Consider the following 18,641-nt stretch of genomic DNA (forward strand, 5'->3'; position numbering starts at 1 on the left):
AAGATACTCTTTTTTTCTTGAGCTCTCTATTCAACAACTGTAGTGTCTTCCAGGATACATAACTAAAGAGCAAAGGTTACAAGGTTCTCTTGTTTCTGTTCTTAAATATCATGAAGTGACTGTACAGCTGTCACAGCTACTGACAATTATAAACAGTCATTTAATTTCTATTCCCTCAGCCCTATTTTCCTTGTGTGTTAGTTGTACTTGGGGATTGATCCTCAAAAGTGCCGAGTACACTCAAGACACAGTGAGTCAATGGAAGCTGAGGATGCTCAGGACACTTGCAGAAGGCACTAAGCACCTCACAGTAACCAGTCCTTAAACTGCAACTGACTGAAATCTCTTGGTATAAGTTTCTTGGGCACGCAAAGTCCCCACTGAAGTCAATGAAATATCTGGATGAGCAAGACATGCAAGTGGCCCATAAGTCTACACGATATAATAGAATTCACAAATATTTAAAGCTGCTCAAGTGTTGCATACATTCACTAAAAATTAGTTGCTAAAACTTCCCAAATTACATTAGAGGAATAAGCGAATTTCAGGCAGAGACGGATTACAAAAATATTAGATGCTATATATTCTAACTACTATTAATAATCAAAGTGAATCCTTTCAACAAATCTAGAATATCTAATGTGAAAAAGTCACCCAAGAAGACGTAGGCTGTGTCAAAACAGTCGCTCCACAATAAATAAAATTCCATTTATATATGTGGGATTTCAGCGTGGGAGGAATTTAGTGAAACATTCAGTAAAATATGCTTTGCACAACCTTACCAAAACCTCATGCTTGAAAGTCTGCTGTTTTATCTCCTTTTTAGCAGTCTCTTTGTTCTTCTTGAAGTTGCTTTCTGGTGTTGCATGGCCATTTCTATGGAAACCATAGGAGTTTGACCAGCCACCATGCAAAAAGCACAGAGATATATGTGGAAAGGGATGCATATTTGTAACGTTTATATTGAAAGAATTCTTTAGCCCAAGATATAGATGTATGAAGGAAAGTGTAATTAGAATATATTTAAATTATATACATATATTTAATTATATCTTATAGATCAAAGTTAAAGTTATTGTAGTTAATGACCCGTACTGACATGAACATTCATATATGAATTGTAAGTGTAATGGAATACTTCTGTAAATTTTAATTGATTGATATTTTCCTCCCCCTCATATTTTGAAAGCTTGTTTTTCTTCTATATATTTCTTCTGGAATTGGAGTTATTGGCAGAGAATTATGAAATGTCCTACTCTTAAAACTGAACAGGCTAGTAAGTTACTTACACAAACATGATGTGCTTTTTATGTCTACAATTTAAATCAGTGGTTCCCAAACTGGGGTTCATGAACCCCTGGGGGTTCGCAAAATGTTACAGGGGGTTCTTGGGAAAAAATTCCCTAATGGTGGACAGCTGTCCCTAGGGACCCCAGGCAGCGCGGAGCCCCTGGACTTCCAAGAGCTAAGCAGATCAAAGCAAGCATATCTATCACACTGAGGAGATTTAAACTTCGAGACTCCTTATAAGAAATGGAAAGGGAGGTGGATATTTTTTGCTGTTTTTAAAATTAAATAGGCAGCTAGTATTGTTTTTAAAATTATTATGAAGAACACATTTAAACTTTGTTGCAACATGCGTTGTTTGCCTGGACTGCTCAAGACCCGAATGCTTGTGTAGGAGGAACTCTTTTAGTTGGCTTCTTAAATACCTTCATGCTGTTTCACATCTGACACTCCTTGATGAACCATAGGAGCCTTGTCTTATAACTGGCTTATTCAAAGTGATAGAAGCTATGAAAGTGAGGTCTTGGAAGAGTGTTGCTGTTTTCATAATGTAATAAAAATACTGTAATGATAAACAATAATTAATAATAGTGTGTAATAAGCATGTCATAAAAACAAATTTTATATTTCCAAGATCACTGCGCCTGTCATTTATACTCAGGTAAAGGAGAAAATCCCTGGAAATATTCATTTTTAGGAGGGGGTTCACAAAACTTGACATTTTAGTGAAAGGGGTTCACAGGTTGTTAAAGTTTGGGAACCACTGATTTAAATGCACACATTTTACACAGAGAGCAAAAAAGAGTTCACAGATTATAAGGCCAGATGAGACCATTGTGATCATATAGTCTGAGCTTCTGTTAAAATAAATAGATTGAACTCCTTGAGTCTATCATGATAAGGCATGTTTTCCAAACTTTAATCATTTTTGTGGCTCTTCACTGAACCCTCTCTAATTGAAGAATATCCTTCTTGAATTGTGGACACTAAAACTAGACATTCTCTTCCACTAGTGATTGCATCAGTGCCAAATACAGAGGTAATATAGCCTCCCCCTATTCCTACTCAATAGTGCTGTTTATAGCTCCAAGGATCACATTAGCCTTTTGGCCACAGTAAGAACTCATATTCAGAGTTAGGAATACCAATTACACATTTGTTTCTTATTGCTTTTATCCAGGCTAGGGATACTATAGTGTTTGGTCACCCAACCATTCCTTGGACTTAATATCAAGTAACAAACTTAAAGTTAAAACATGAAAATGGAATCTTAGACAACCAAGAAATAGCACAGCGCTGTGATTATACCATAAAAACAACTGTATGCAGTGTAGTTGTAGACGTGTTGGTCCGAGGATATTAGTGACAATGTGAATGAGGTAACATCTGAAAGGCAAGGTCCAACCATAAGTATGTCAAATATTTACAAAAAAAGAACTTTACAGACTGTGCACCAAAACCAACTGAAGGAGATTTTGGAAAGGCCCAGTCAACTACAGGCTGACACTACTGTTAATCTCAAAGAAATCTAGCTTGATGTAGTTAAAGCATTTGAACACAATAGTAAAAAAACCTAGAGAAACTACGGAACCTTTCAATTACCTAGCCTGACCACAAATATGAAGGTCATAAGTTTAGGCCAAAAGAGGAAGAAACATAGCTGATGGAAAGTAATCTTGACTTTATCCTTCTCATTTGCATTAAAAACCTGATAGTCCAAATCTATAGCTCCAAATCCGTGCTTGCAAAGGAGGCTGTTTCACAGTTCTTTGCATCAAAACAGTGAGCAAAAATCACAGTAGAAAGGACACTTAAAAATGGTCAGAAATGTAAATTTAAGAAACCGGCACATTCAAATTAGCTTGGTCAAAACTTCATACTAGGCATAAAAGCGTATCAGAGGTTACTAAGGAGCAAGTACAAAGAGTAGGCCTAATTAGCCAGTTGTACTAGGAAAGACTATTCTTGTGGCTTTCTTGAAGAATTACAAGCTTCGGACAATGTGCTCCTTTATGAAGTTAGGATAAAAAAAACCTTTTCCCTGTAAAAAAGTGGGTGTTTTACAAATTGGAGAAAACAAAAACAAACCACAGTAACCCTGGTCCTTCATTCTAAGGCCTTCACAATAAGGCTTAAGCAAGAAGGAAACACCAGCAAAGCTCTCTGGTACCATAGTGGCGAGAACCACATCCAAGCTTTCTTCTTCCACAAAGACACATGTGTAGCCTTCGGGGTGCATTACACGAGAGAAAGAAAATAGAAGACGGTATATTTACAAAAGCAGTCAACTTTTCAAGGCCATTCACAATAGGCAAAGTTGGAATTTGACACCCAAGGCCAAGACCAGATCAGTGCAGCTCAAAGTGATACTCCGTGCACACATCCTGTCCTAGCAGCAATCAAAAAAATTTCATCAACAGGAAATGCTAAATCCAAGGATTCCGCTCCCCACACCCCAAAAAAGCAACATTTATATAAATGGCAGACAGAAGAACAAAACCAACAATAAAATGTTGTGCTATACAGCAGACTAATACAATAGCAGTACTAAGTCCCTATATATTGTACCAAGCTACTCTCAAGCAACCATGTTTTAATATACTGACAAATTGAATCTCAATCTTATCACCACATACGTCCTTCCAACTCATTACACGTGTGCTCTAAACTTAAAATCAACCTACTTGCATTGATCAGATTTACATGCAAGACTTTAATAATTCATTCTCATTCAAGACGCTGATGAACATGAAGCATTTTTTGGTCTAGCAAATTCAACAACAAGCCACCATTTTTACCTTCTAGGACTTCTGTTCAAATTACACACATGACTGCATGTCTTCTGCAATGACTTTCCATTTTCAGAAAGTTGCTTAATTTTATCTGACTCAAAGATAAAATGTCTTTTACATCTGTGCTATGCAACAGCATTAAATATACCCAGCCCCCCACCCCCAAAAACCACCCATGCGAATATCACTGAACAGTACCAAGTCTAACTGCACACCTTTACAAAGAATACAAAAAATGAGGAAAATCCCCCTAATTTAAACTGATCTCCGGCATTTGCAATGTCTTCTGACATAATATGCTACCGTGGCATATTTTTGAGAAATCTGAAATTTAAAAAAAAACATTCTGGGCAAATCAAAAGGAAGTATTCTTTTTCTGTTTTTTTAAGTACACAAAATAAATAAATCCTCTTTTTGATATAATTAATATGCCGCAGGGGCATTAGCAAAGTAAAGATGGACAATATAATTGTCATGGAATATTTCAGGCTGTTAAAGACAAAGTTGAAAACATTTTATGTGCTTTTAAATTTCCTGTATATTTATAATATACACTGCTGGTTTTAATGCATATCTCTGTGTGCTATATAACCATAAATCTTGTTTACTGTATGACTTTTCCAGGAAGAATCAGTTAAAGCTTAAACCAAACTAGGAAATTGCTTGGACAGCGTTCCCCTCACTCCCCCCAAGCCCCCTTGAAAAAAAACCAAACAGCTATACGATAAGTCTTCATTCTAGTTGAGTCAAATATCTGAGAATTCGGTTTATATTTTCCACAGCACATAATTAGCTTCAGCCATTTTCTTTGACAACTGCTATAATTAGTTTTCAAATATGCAGTCCAACTAGAAACACTGCACAAGGCAAAAGCTGCTACTATCAGCACAGTGTATCACAGTCAAAGTGCCAAGAAAAAAATACCTTAAGACTCAAAAACTAATCTTTTAGTGGTAAAAAACCTATTAGAGAAGAGGTTGGGGTTCTTGTACAGCATGTTTACAGTGCTAACCATTTAGTAAGCATCAGTAAGTTGATTAGCCAAGCCTAAATAATCTTAAAATATATAAATATATGGCATCTTCACTTCCAAAAAGCAGCAACTCTCTTATGCACGGAGGAAATCCATTCTTAAAAATATGTGAAGATTAATACTTCTTAAAGCCTTTCACAATTTGAATTTGAAAGAACCCTTAAGCGTAGATGTCCACTTTTGGTTTGTTCTCAGAGCTTAAACTAACAATATCACATAAAACAGAAGTGAACTGTAACAGTTGTCTTGGAATTGGCATGCAAAAAAGCACACAAACAAAGGCTATTCAGAATTCTTATGTTCTGGGCCACCAAAATAGATTTGCTTTTATTTATAGGCATTTTTATGGGGCTTAACACTAATATCTAAATGTCTCACAATACCTTATAAAATAGGAAAGTATTATTCCCATTTTATAGATTGATCACAGAGGGAGTTAGTTATAACTTCCTAAAGTGAGTATGCAGTAGCGTTGTGGCCGTGTTGGTCTCAGGATATTAGAGAAACAAGGTGTATTTTATACCTCACCCATTCTGTCTCTCTAATTTTCCAAAAGTAATAGAGCAGGGGTTCTAAAACTGGGGGTCGGGAGCCCGCAGGGGGTCAGGAGGTTATTATATGGTGGGGGCACAAGCTATCAGCCTCCACCACAAACCCCGCTTCGCCTTCAGCATTTATAATAGTGTTAAATATAAAAAGTGTTTTTAATTTATAAGAGGGGGTCACACTCAGAGGCTTGCTGTGTGAAAGGGGTCACCAGTACAAAAGTTTGAAAAGTAGAGGAAGTAATCAGCAGAGCCAGGAATAGAACTCAGACCTACTGATTCCCAAATGTGAAACATAAGACCATCTTTCCTGCCTCAACATATAGTTTTATAGATTGTAGCAGGTTTGCCCAATAAAAGCTATTGTCATAGCTCTTATAACAAACTAGATGATCTATATTAACATGCTTGTCCGAGCATCCGGAGTTCCACAACTTGCTGCCAAAGCTCAAAAAGAAGGCTGCTTTCCTTTCTTTTAGCCTCCATATATTTAGGATTTTCTCTCTGATAAAAGAAAAGGAGTACTTGTGGCACCTTAGAGACTAACCAATTTATTTGAGCATAAGCTTTCGGGAGCTACAGCTCACTTCATCGGATGCATAAAGTGGAAAGTACAGTGAGGAGATCTTATATACACACAGACCATGAAAAAATACACATTGTAAGGAGAGTGATCACTTAAGATGAGCTATTACCAGCAGGAGAGTGGGGTGGGGGGGGAGAAAACCTTTTGAAGTGATAAGGTGGGCCATTTCCAGGCGTTAACGAGAATGTCTGAGGAACGGGGGGGGGGGGGGGGGGGGGGCGCGGAGGGGGAGGGGAGGAGACAGACCCAACAAAGAAAATAACAGAACGCCACTAGCCGTCACCTTCAGCCCCCAACTAAAACCTCTCCAACGCATCATCAAGGATCTACAACCTATCCTGAAGGACGACCCATCACTCTCACAGATCTTGGGAAACAGGCCAGTCCTTGCCTACAGACAGCCCCCCAACCTGAAGCAAATACTCACCAGCAACCACACACCACACAACAGAACCACTAACCCAGGAACCTATCCTTGCAACAAAGCCCGTTGCCAACTGTGTCCACATATCTATTCAGGGGACACCATCATAGGGCCTAGTCACATCAGCCACACTATCAGAGGCTCGTTCACCTGCACATCTACCAATGGGATATATGCCATCATGTGCCAGCAATGCCCCTCTGCCATGTACATTGGCCAAACTGGACAGTCTCTACGTAAAAGAATAAATGGACACAAATCAGATGTCAAGAATTGTAACATTCATAAACCAGTCGGAGAACACTTCAATCTCTCTGGTCACTCAATTTCTGATCTCAAAGTGACTATCCTTCAACAAAAAAAACTTCGAAAACAGACTCCAACAAGAGACTGCTGAATTAGAATGAATTTGCAAATTGGATACAATTAACTTAGGCTTGAATAGAGACTGGGAGTGGTTGAGTCATTATATTAAGTAAAACTCTTTCCCCTTGTTTATTCCCCCCACCCCCCTCCGCCGCTGATCCTCAGACATTCTTGTTAGCCAAACCCATCTGCAAGACTTCAGAGGTACACTTGACTCATACCAATGCGGCTGCAGCTATGTGGGTCCTGCAGTAGTCCAAGTTAACTGCTAGGATTTCTGTAGGCATATCCCAGGATTCTTAGTGCCTGACTAACTTGAGCCACTCTGATTTATTTTGCAATATATTGTGGGAGAACTTGTCTGTCCTTCCCAAGCCTGTGTGTGGAAGTGTTCATAGCCTGCCACCATAGTAGCATAAAACACTTCTGGCTCAGCACACTCCTCACTTCTTTCCTCTCCATCCAGGCCAAGGCATGGTTCCCACATCAGGTGCATGAACTGTTTCCTACTTTTGGCAGCACTGTTGTTTCAGCAGGATGCAGTTACAGGTATGGGACATGGTGGAGGGCATTTCAATAGCTGTTTGTGACCTCCTAAGGCAACCACAGTTATTCATTAAAAGATCATGCAAGCTAGATGTTGATATGGCAGAGCAGAGACAGCTGATGCATACCATCTATCGTATGTGGACTGGCACTTCTAGTGTACAGCAACCTGTAGTGTGATTACATCAACATGCAGATCTGGGAAGATCAGCAATGCCTCCAGAACTTCCCCATGAGAAAGCAGATCTTCATGGAGTTATGTAAGGATCTTGCCCTGACTTTTCAGTGCCAGATCATGCTAATAAGGGAAGCCATACCAATCCAGAAGTGGGTTGATACTGCCATCTGGAAGTTTGCTACCCTACACTGCACAGGTCCATGCCTAACCACTTTGGTGTTGGCAAGCTAACTCAGTGCTGCAGTGATGGAGCTTTGTGGGACAGGTACTGCTGTGTTTTACCCATGGACACAGTTAGTGTGCCTGAAACAACTGGCTTTGAGAGAATGAGGTTTCCAAACTGCACTGGTGCCACTGATGACATACCTCTACCCATTGTTTGCCCAGCACAAGCAGCATATGTCAACCAGCATGGACATTACTCAAATCGTCATGAAGGTCTTGGTCGACCATAAGAAGTCATTCACTTTGTGCAGGAACTGCAGTTCTTCAAGATGCATGTCCCTATGGGTGCTCCACTTCAGGAGCACATGTGCCTCTCAAGGCCTGAGTCTGCAATTTTTCTGCTAGCAGTATCCATTCGGCCTATGCCTCTTGGTATCTGGCACAAGGACACCAACATCTGTGAGAATAAGGATGAGGGCTTCCATCAGGAATGGACTCAAGACACTGCCGGTTTACAAGTCCAATATAGGCAGTCAGAGATTGCACCAGTCATCACTGAGGCTGGGTTCAGGTAAGCAAAATAAATTAGGGATTCTTATGTGCCCGCATTGCCCACATCCTTGCATCACATGGTAACATGCCTCAAGAAGCATACTACTGCACTGTGTGTGCGCATGAACGCATATGTGTAGATATATGTTTATTTGCTATTGTGTTTGTGCAAAGTAGATATCTCCTCATGTGCTGACTGTAAATCAGACAGAGATGGTAAACTACAGGGCAGCCACTGGAAGAGTGTCCTGCCCAGGAATCTCACCAACCATCTCAGGTCACTGACATAAAATTATATTATATATAAATCACCAGCCAGGCAGGAGTGGAGAAAAAAATTCAGGAAAGCAGTAAGTGAATGTTTACCCAAGAGACAGAAGCTTGAGAACACCACAACCTCCTCCTCCTCCCACAGGCCTGGACAGCATCAGGAGACCAAGTACCACAATCACCAAGGACTTTTTCCACTTAGTACAACCACTGGGACTTAAAATAGAGACTGTCTGGAGTTAATACTATTATTGGTATAACTGTGTAATAGTACACCAGTGTGTAGAAAGTTATAAGGCGAGGAGTCTATGTGGAAATATGCATGTATGCTTGCTAAGCCTATAATCCCATCTTTGATTCTCCCCCCATCCTCCAGTAATTAGTTCAAACATAGCTCGACTGAATCATTAGTTGCATGTTTAATATCCATTCCCCCCACACAGAGCTTGGAATCCATCTTAAATCACACATGTAGGGATGGAAAGGGGGATGGAGAAAGGGTGAACTGAAGCTAAGGCCACCCCATAGCTCTAGCCCCACCGCTGCTCCTGCAGCAGGGATTGACTGCTGCTGCTCCCGCCCCAAGGTAGCTGACCCAACTCCAGCCGCTGTTCTGGTGATCCCAGGGCTGGCCACCAGTCAGCTGTTCCGGTGGCCACTGCTCCAGCAGCCCCAGTGCTACCAGCTGCTCCAGCCCTGCCCCAGAAGTAGTCATGGAGGTCCCAAAAAAAACCCCACGGAATCTGTGACCTCCATGACAGAATCACAGCCTTAGTCATAACCTGGGAAATATTCCCACTTAAGTTGCAATTTCCCCCCCAAAATAATGAAAATGGAAGCAGCCAGTTATTCAGCTGTAGCTCCATCTCTGCTGCTGCTTCCTATGCAGTCCATTCCCCAGGCTCATCCCCAAATAATTGTCAGAATATAGATCCAGGATGTCCCCAAGACCATCAGACCACATGGTCTGTTCCAGCTCTTCTGTACCCCCTGCTGTCCCTGTCCCTGATCTAAAAACAACACACACACAAAAACAAAAACCCAAGCCATTCTGGGTCAAAAGCCTATCATGCATGATGGTGGACTCAGTACTTGGGGCTATGGCGATCACTTGATTCAAACGCTTTATGTTAGAGGCAAGGAGACATTGAGTTGCCTGACTTGTTATTGGTGTCCTTTGCCGTGGGATAGGCAAGCTTGACATTTTTAATTCACTCCCGACACTGGATAGTTGGCCACTTGATCCGCCTCCTCTGGCAGCCTCTTGAAAAGGACAGTTTCGGGTGCATCTCAAAACTATATTATTTGCTGTACCTACACCAGAGGGCAACCAGAACCCTGATGTGATCCTCTAGCCAGCTAGCAGCACACTGGGATGGCATCTTCTCACATTATTCACCTGAGCTGATCAGTGCAGAAATGGAGCAAGCCATGAGGACTTAAACACTGACCGGGTATATATAAGCCAGCAGGTTGCTTCTAGTAGATCGGAGATGAATGGAAAGTTAGTAGTAGAAGGGACAGAAAATATAGACCTAGAGGATTGGGCTATGGCATTGTGGACTGGCACTGAAGGACTATCAAAACCCAAGCTTCATAACCCAGGCTTCAGCTGCTTCCCCTCTGCAGTGTAAGTACATTTGAACCCAACTTACAACAAAACCTGTGGTTCTAACCTATACCCCTCACTGGGCAAGCAAACCTGGGTTCAAAGCACATATAAACCTGGGCTTAAGGGTTGTGGATGTGGATGATGGGGGGTTGGTCTAAATCCCATGTAAGAGCCTAGGTTAAGCCTACAGTGAAGACATACCCTGACATAAATTTGGCTCCCCACGCATTCCTGTGCTCTCTTGACACTCATCCTCTCCCCCCAACCCCCCGCAATTGCTCCCCTTAAACATACTTCCTGGGACATTTGTTGCCACTGGAGATTAAAAATGCAAAATCAACCCTTAAGTCCTTTTTTTTTTAAATAAGAGATTGTATTTCATTTCATTTATCAAGCTGGACATGGTACTGCGCTGTTGTCTTTGGGTAATGAGACTGGGCCAAGGATCTGAATTCAGATCTCCTGCTTCATGACTTGCTCTACAAATACTACTATGCAGAACCAAGGTAACTAGTAAGATTAATTTAGAAAGCAGAACTTGCATAAAATTGCCTTCAGCATCCACATCCTAAAATGAAGTTATAGAAAATTTGTTACTCTATCCATATTTTAGATTTAATATAAAGTAGAATATTAAGGTGTGGGAAATTCTGGTACTAGAAAAATTAATCCATCAAGTGAGTTTTATTAGCAGGAAGGAAAAAAAAAGGAAGATGACTACTTAGAAATCTAATGAACTTTTTGGAGTTTGCTGGAAAAGGTAACTGCCTGCCACAAAACCTGATAGTTTGAGAACTCTGTTTACTACAGGAGGAGAAGCCCCTACAAAAATAGTCAAAGTTAAACCTGATATTAAAATAAGGGAAATAGGAGGGAAAAGGAGAAATGCTTAATATTGCTTAGAGTTTTGACAGGACAACTAATGAACAGGCTATGCATCTAAATGTAAGAGACGCAGAGGTCTGGACCTAAACATGAGATAATGAAAGACCAACTGACAAGATGGAAGAGGAAGAGTAGAAAAGCATCACTCACAGTGTTTGATCAATATAAAGTTCAAGAAAGTGACTAAAAGCAGCTTTAGAGACTTCCTTAGGCCAATTTATAAATTGTATGTGTGTGTGTGTGTATACTAAATTTCTCTAAGTTGTAAAACAAGTTTTACAAGATTTCTGTTATAAAGGAGTGGATGTTAATAAACACAATATTAAGAAATACTAGTAAGAGGAAACTGTACAAAAAATGTAAACTTTAGACACACTGAGATTGATGCAGTCTAGCAACTCTAGCTAGGGACATGAAGTATGCAAGCCAGGACCCAGTCACTTTGACCTTTTGGCTGAGGAAAGTGAGGTCAAGATCAAAGAGACATTTAAGTGTTGGTTTTTGAAAAAATATTTCCAGAGGTGAACATTTGAAAATACACAAGATAATAGCCAACATTTTCCCTCCCAGTGGTACACCAGATCACATTACATTGTTGAGATGCTTTATACATTAGTCAGTTGTGTCACATCTTTACACACTGCAACCAGTTTTGATACTCAGTGGCTGAGATTGAGGGAGCATGAAAAAGGCAGCTCTCGACCTCTGACACCAGAGAGGAGTCTGCATCTGACAGGCTGAGCAGAGGACAGTCAGAAATGATAAAAGGAGAATGGGCTTTTTAGAAACATTTTCCTTTACTACAACTAATCCAAGACATACCTACCTAGCTATACTCTTGCTACACAAAGACTAGCTACACTAGCACACAATTTCTTTGATTTAAATCATCCCAATCTTTGATTGTTTTGAGGTGAAGTCACGTGGTAAATCCCACAAGGAAAACCAACTTCTGACCTCTTTTGAAGAATTGTCTGGGCGAAGATAATACCGATCTTAGAGCATTCTGTTGAGGCAACTCCTAAAGTAGTACCACTCAAAATACTGGCTGTAATGACGAGAGAGAGACAGAGAGAAACTGTCCGTCATGATGCAGAAAAGAAGTAATCATTAAATATTTCTGTTCTGCATTTGGAAAGCAGCAAGATATATTCAGCCATACAGTGATAATGATTTTTTTTTATTCCATCAGTAAGCATGGAGAATGTTAAACAGCAGCTATTAAAGTTTTTTAAAACCTGGAGGACCAGATAACTTTCATGCACGAGCATTAAAAGAATTGACCCAGGAGCTCTCTGAATAATTGATGTCTGTTTTTAATCTTGTAATACAAGGGACAAGAGAACAAGAAAAAAAAAGTGCTAATGATGTGCCAGTATTTAAAAAGGGTAAACAGGATGACAGATCTTGTTTTTTGATTATGAGACTGCAAGTTTGGTTGATAAACTGTGTTGACATAATATTCTTCCATAAGTCATCTGACTTAGTCCCACATGACATTCCAATTAAAACATTAGCACCATATTAAAAACCCAATGTAGACCATATTAAATGGATTCAAAACTGGCTGATGAGATTTCAAGAAGTAATCCTTAGTAGAGGAATCACTACCCAGCAGAGGTGAGTCTTGTGGGGATCAGTTTTTGGCTCCAGGCTACTCAAACTTTATTAATGAAGAAAGAATTACCAGTAAAATTTTCAGACAAACTGTGGAGTGATAAACAATGGGATCAGTTACAAAAACTGACCTGGATCACTTGGTAAGGTGGGCTCATTTGAACATCAGTTTTAATGAAGCTAAATGCTAAGTCATACATACCTAGGGAAAAAGTACGTAGGTCACACTTGCAAAATGGGGGACTGTATCCTAAAAGCAATGACACTGAAAAGGACGTAGTGGTCATTGTGGATAGCCAACTGAACATGAGCTCCCAGTGCGGTACTGTAGAGGGTCAACGTGATCCTTGTATGTATAAGCATCTAGTTAGGAGAAAGAAGGTGGAATTATTATACAGCATTATGTATATAGCATTAATGAGACCATTAGTGGACTAGGGTGTCTCGTTCTGGTGTTCACATTTCAGAAAGGGTTCTGAAAAGAGCTACAAGAATATCTGCAATATGGATAATGTTGCCTTATAGTGAAAGACTTAAGAAACTCAATTTAACTTACACAAAAGAAAGTTGAAAGGTGACAATCATAAGTACCTACAAGAACCTACATGGGGAAGAGTTCTTTAATCTACCAGAAAAAGGCACTGGAAGCTGAAGCTAGACAAATTCAGACTAGAAATCAGGCACATAGTTTTGACACTGAAGGTACTTAATCACTGGAACAAATGACCTAGGGACATATGGATAAATTCTCCATCTCTGGAAGTCTTTAAACCAAGATGGGATATTCTTCTAAAAGAAATGTTATAGCTCAGAGAGAACTTACTGGGTGAGGTTCTATGGCCTGTATTATGCAAGTGATCAGACTAGATCAGGGGTTTTCAAACTTTTTTTCTGCCAACCCAGTTGAAGAAAATTGTTGATGCCCGTGACCCAATGAAGCTGGGGCAGGGGGTTGGAGTGTCGGAGGGAGTCAGGGCTCTGGGTGCAGGCTCTGGGGTGGGGTTGGGGAGTGAGGGATTTGGGGCACAGGAGGGTGCTCTGGGTTTGGGTAGGGCTCAGGGCTGGGGCAGGGGTGCAGGCTTACCTCGAGTGGCTCCCAGTCAGCGGTGCAGCAGGGATGCTAAGGCAGGCTTCCTGCTTGTCCTAGGACCATGGACACCACTGCACCCTGGAAGTGGCCAGCAGTAGATCTGGCTCCTAGGCAGAGGCAGGCAAGCAAGCAGCTCCCGCCCACAGGCATCGCCCTCCCCAGCTCCCATTGGCCGATTCCCAGCTAATGGGAGTGTGGAGCCAGTGCTCAGGAGGGGGTCAGTGCATGGAGCCTTGTGGCCGCCCCCACCTAGGAGCCGGACCTGCTGCTGGCTGCTTCCAGGGCGCAGCGCAATGTCAGAACAGGTAGGGACTAGCCTGCCTTAGCCAGGCAGCACCGCCGACGGGACTTTTAACGGCCCCGTCAGTGATGCTGACCAGAGCCACCGCGACCCAGTGCCTTACATTCCACGACCCAGTACTGAGTGGCGACCTGCAGTTTGAAAACCACTGGACTAGATGATCAGAGTGGTCCCTTCAAGCCCTAAAAACTATGAAAGCCGGTGGACCAAAAGCTGGTAGACCAAGAGAAATAGGGGACTGAAGTTAGAGTTTACATTACCCAAATTCGTTGTCATACAGGTGACAAGCATAGATTTTCACTTCACTAATACCAGCAGTGGAGGTGCTGGTGAGTATAGCAACTATGCTAAACCCGGGGAACGTGTGGTGTGATGAGTATGTGAGAAAGAGGCAAAAGTGATCCTTGCATCACATTACAGCTCGTACAAACTCAAAGATGCTAACAAATGTCAAAAGAAATAAGTTCCAGCTCTCTGTTCAAAAAGAAAGGAAATTTGAACCTACAGGGATAGGGGCTTACTGAGAACATTTTCTACTGGCAAGGATCCTCAGGACCTAATCTACCTCAGTTTTAATATAGCTGTACCTCATCAGTATGAATACTGTCATATTTTCAAAAATATTTCTCCACAAAAATACAAAAAGCTATAGGTGAAAAATAGGGCAACTGGGTAAAAATAACAGATCCCTAGAAAACCTAGGAAAGGCCCAGCCTATTAATTACAACTGACATTCTAATCAAAATAATTGTGACTGAAGAACCTCTTAAGGCCAACTGCAAGAGGGTGAAGGGGGTTACAGAAATTTCATGCATTTGCTGTGTACATTTTAGTTCACCACACAACATTACGAGAGGCCTCAAATGAAAGTCAGTGTCACAGTGGTCATCGATATTATGAAACGTATGTACATGTACTACTAAAAGAGTTATGTATCTGTACCAGAAAATTTATGTTCTTAAGCATGTAAAACAAAAGCAGGACACCAAAAGGTGACACGCTTTAGACTGATAATCAAAAAGGCTGACATAGGAGGTCCTGTAGTCATCATGAATAGGTCAGAATATGAACGAGAGGCTGGAAGGCAACTCTCTGACACCACATTCTACAGGCCATTACCATATGATCCCACTGAGGGTTACCAAAAGAAACTGCACCATCTGCTCAAGAAACTCCCGGAAGCCACACAGGAACAAATCTACACAGACACACCCCTAGAACCCCAACCAGGGGTATTCTATCTGCTACCCAAGATCCATAAACCTGGGAATCCTGGACGCCCCATCATCTCAGGCATTGGCTCCCTGACAGCAGGATTGCCTGGCTATGTGGACCCTCTCCTCAGGCCCTATGCTACTAGCACTCCCAGCTATCTTTGAGACACCACTGACTTCCTGAGGAAACTACAATCCATTGGTGATCTTCCAGAAAACACCATCCTAGCCACTATGGATGTAGAAGTTCTCTACACCAACAATCCACACAAAGATGGACTACAAGCCACCAGAACAGTATCCCCGATAATGTCATGGCAAATCTGGTGGCTGAACTTTGTGGGTGAGGACAAAGTCACAACTATTTCAGACTTGGGGACAATTTATACTTTCAAGTCAGCGGGACTAATGGGTACCCACATACGCACAGAATGCCAACATATTTATGGCTGACTTAGAACAACGCTTCCTCAGCTCTCATCCCCTAGCAGCCCGCTCTACTTGCAGCATACTGATGACATCTTCATCATCCGGACCCATGAGAAGGAGGCCCTTGAGGAATTCCACCAGGATTTCAACAATTTCCATCCCACCATCAACCTCAGCCCGGACCAGTCCACACAAGAGATCCACTTCCTGGACACTACACTGCAAATAAGCGATGGTCACATAAACACCACTCTATACCAGAAACCTACTGACCACTATACTTACCTACATGTCTCCAGCTTTCATCCAGACCACATCACACGATCTACTGTCTACAGCCAAGCTCTAAGATACAACCGCATTTGCTCCAATCCCTCAGACAGAGACACACCTACAGGATCTCTATCAAGCATTCTTAAAACTACAATACCCACCTGGAAAAGTGAAGAAACAGACTGACAGAGCCAGAAGGATACTCAGAAGTCACCTACTACAGGACAGGCCCAACAAAGAACCCCACTAGCCATCACCTACAGCCGCCAACTAAAACCTCTCCAGCGCATCATCAAGGATCTACAACCGATCGTGAAGGGCAATCCCTCACGCTCACGGACCTTGGGAGATACACCAGTCCGCACTTACAGACAGCCCCCCAATGTGAAGCAAATACTCACCAGCAACTACACACCACACTACAAAAAACACTAACCCAGGAACCAACCCCTACAACAAACCCCGTTGCCAACTCTGTTCGGATATCTATTCAAGGGACACCATCACAGGACATTACCACATGAGCCACACCATCAGGGGCTCATTCACCTGCACATCTACCAATGTTATATATGTCATCATGTGCCAGCAATGCCCCTCTGCCATGTACATTGACCAAACCGGACAGTCTCTATGCAAAAGAATAAATGGACACAAATCAGACATCAAGAATTGTAACATTCAAAAACCAGTAGGAGTGCACTTCAGTCTCCCTGGACACTCAATAAAAGACTTAAAAGTGGCAATTCTTCAACAAAAAACTTCAAAAACAGACTTGAATGAGAAACTGCAGAACTGGAATTAATTTGCAAACTGGAAACCACCAAATTAGGCCTGAATAAAGACTGGGAGTGGCTGGGTCACGACAAAAAGTAATTTCCCTCTATTGATACTCACATCTTCTTGTCAACTGTTGGGAATGGGCACGTCCACCTTGATTGAATTGGCCTTATTAGCACTGACCCCACTTGGTAAGGCAACTCCCATCTTTTCATGTACTGTTATATATATTACTGCTTACTGTATTTTTCATTCCATGCATCTAATGAAGTGGGTTTTAGCTCACGAAAGCTTATGCGCAAATAAATTTGTTAGTCTCTAAGGTGCCACAAGGACTCCTCATTTTTTTCCAGGCAGGGATTAAGAATTGGATCTGTCAGGATGTAAATTAACCATTTTAAGCTTACAATAGTTTCCCATTTACAAAAGTCAAATGTTTATGAAGTCAACAAGAAATGAACACAGGAAAAAAAATAACCTGAGGGAGGGGCAAGTGGTTAGCCTGTCTAGGAGTAAAGACAATGAACTCAGGGGACGGGGGTATTTCCAGAAAGCAAAGACAACACCCGGGCATCCTGCACCTAGGAAATAAATGGACAATGTATTTGCATTCATGAAAGCAGGGTCTCAGCCAATCTTGGTTGAAAACACTGTAGGGGACTTTGGGTGACAAACTTCTTTAGACAGGAGGTTAGCCTATTAAGTTTAGTCTCTAGAAAGCATGTTATGATTTTGCTTTATACATAACCATTTGTTCCCAATATCCTTACTCGCCATCTCCTGAATCTCTAGTATTTGATAGTACAGTAGATTCGGCTTAATATCAATCCTGATATTAGCAGCTTCCGGTTACTGGCAACATATTGCTGGGAATCCCATTAACATCAGTCTTAATGGCATTCAGATACTAGCAATGGCACACCACTAATTAGAAACATTTTTGGAAGGAAGACACCACCTGGAGGCAGGTTTACAAGGCTGCAGCCAGGGAAGAAAGTGCTGGGATATGTCTTCTCTGGCTGCAGCCCTGCAAACTTGCCTGCAGTCTCAGCCTACCTCAGCCCTTCCTTCTGGGGTTGCAATCTGGCAAACCTGCCTGCACCCAGGGACCACACAAGCAGTAAGGGGCTGTGGGCAGAGCAGTAACAGGGAGAGTGGCTGCAGCCCAGATGCTGGAGCTGCATAGTACCTCTCCCTGTGCTCTCCAGGCTGTGCCCCGCTGGGGGACTGTATGCAGAGAAAGAAGTTCTGAGCCCTGATGCCTGGAGAGCACATATAGAGGAACAGGCATGCAACTCCGTGGGCCCCACACCTCCTAGAAAGCACCAGAATCTGGGCTGCAGCCCCACCATCCTCCCTAACTGCTGCCCTTCCCACAGGTAGGTTGCAGGGCTGCAGCCAGGGAAGGCACCTCCCAGTGCTTGCTTCCCCAGCTGCAGTCTCACAAACCTGCCTTCTGCTTATTAGAAAATGTTGAATAATAGAAATTTTTTGATGGCAACCAAGGGGTTACTAATAAGTGGAATCTACTGTAACATATTTATAGTGAAAACAGAACATCTCAGTGCTGTGGTGTTAAGCAAAGTGCTGCTCCTCAGTTGAATCTCACAAGCTGTTACGTACTGTTCCTGTGGGAATAGCAGACCTGGTAACTCTGGCCCACCTGGCTAGACATTGCAGAGAACGCTCTGAGGAC

At 41.9% G+C, this 18,641-nt stretch overlaps 1 protein-coding gene across 10 annotated transcripts in view; it reads right to left on the bottom strand.

The window, feature by feature from the left end:
• BTBD7 (BTB domain containing 7) overlaps positions 1-18,641 on the bottom strand; it is a 114,947-nt gene that overhangs the window by 86,203 nt on the left and 10,103 nt on the right. For 2 of the 10 annotated variants that reach the window (XM_043548069.1, XM_037900868.2), the window contains exon 2: positions 783-876. The exons of 7 other annotated variants lie outside the window; for them this stretch is intronic. The gene's annotated coding sequence lies outside the window, so the exon portion shown is untranslated. Of the gene's footprint in view, positions 1-782; positions 877-13,060; positions 13,222-18,641 lie in introns of all 10 variants that reach the window. One more of the 10 variants, XM_037900867.2, reaches the window with a different exon arrangement.

The sequence above is a fragment of the Chelonia mydas genome, chromosome 6, assembly GCF_015237465.2.
Source record: "Chelonia mydas isolate rCheMyd1 chromosome 6, rCheMyd1.pri.v2, whole genome shotgun sequence".
NCBI classification, from domain to species: Eukaryota; Metazoa; Chordata; order Testudines; family Cheloniidae; genus Chelonia; species Chelonia mydas.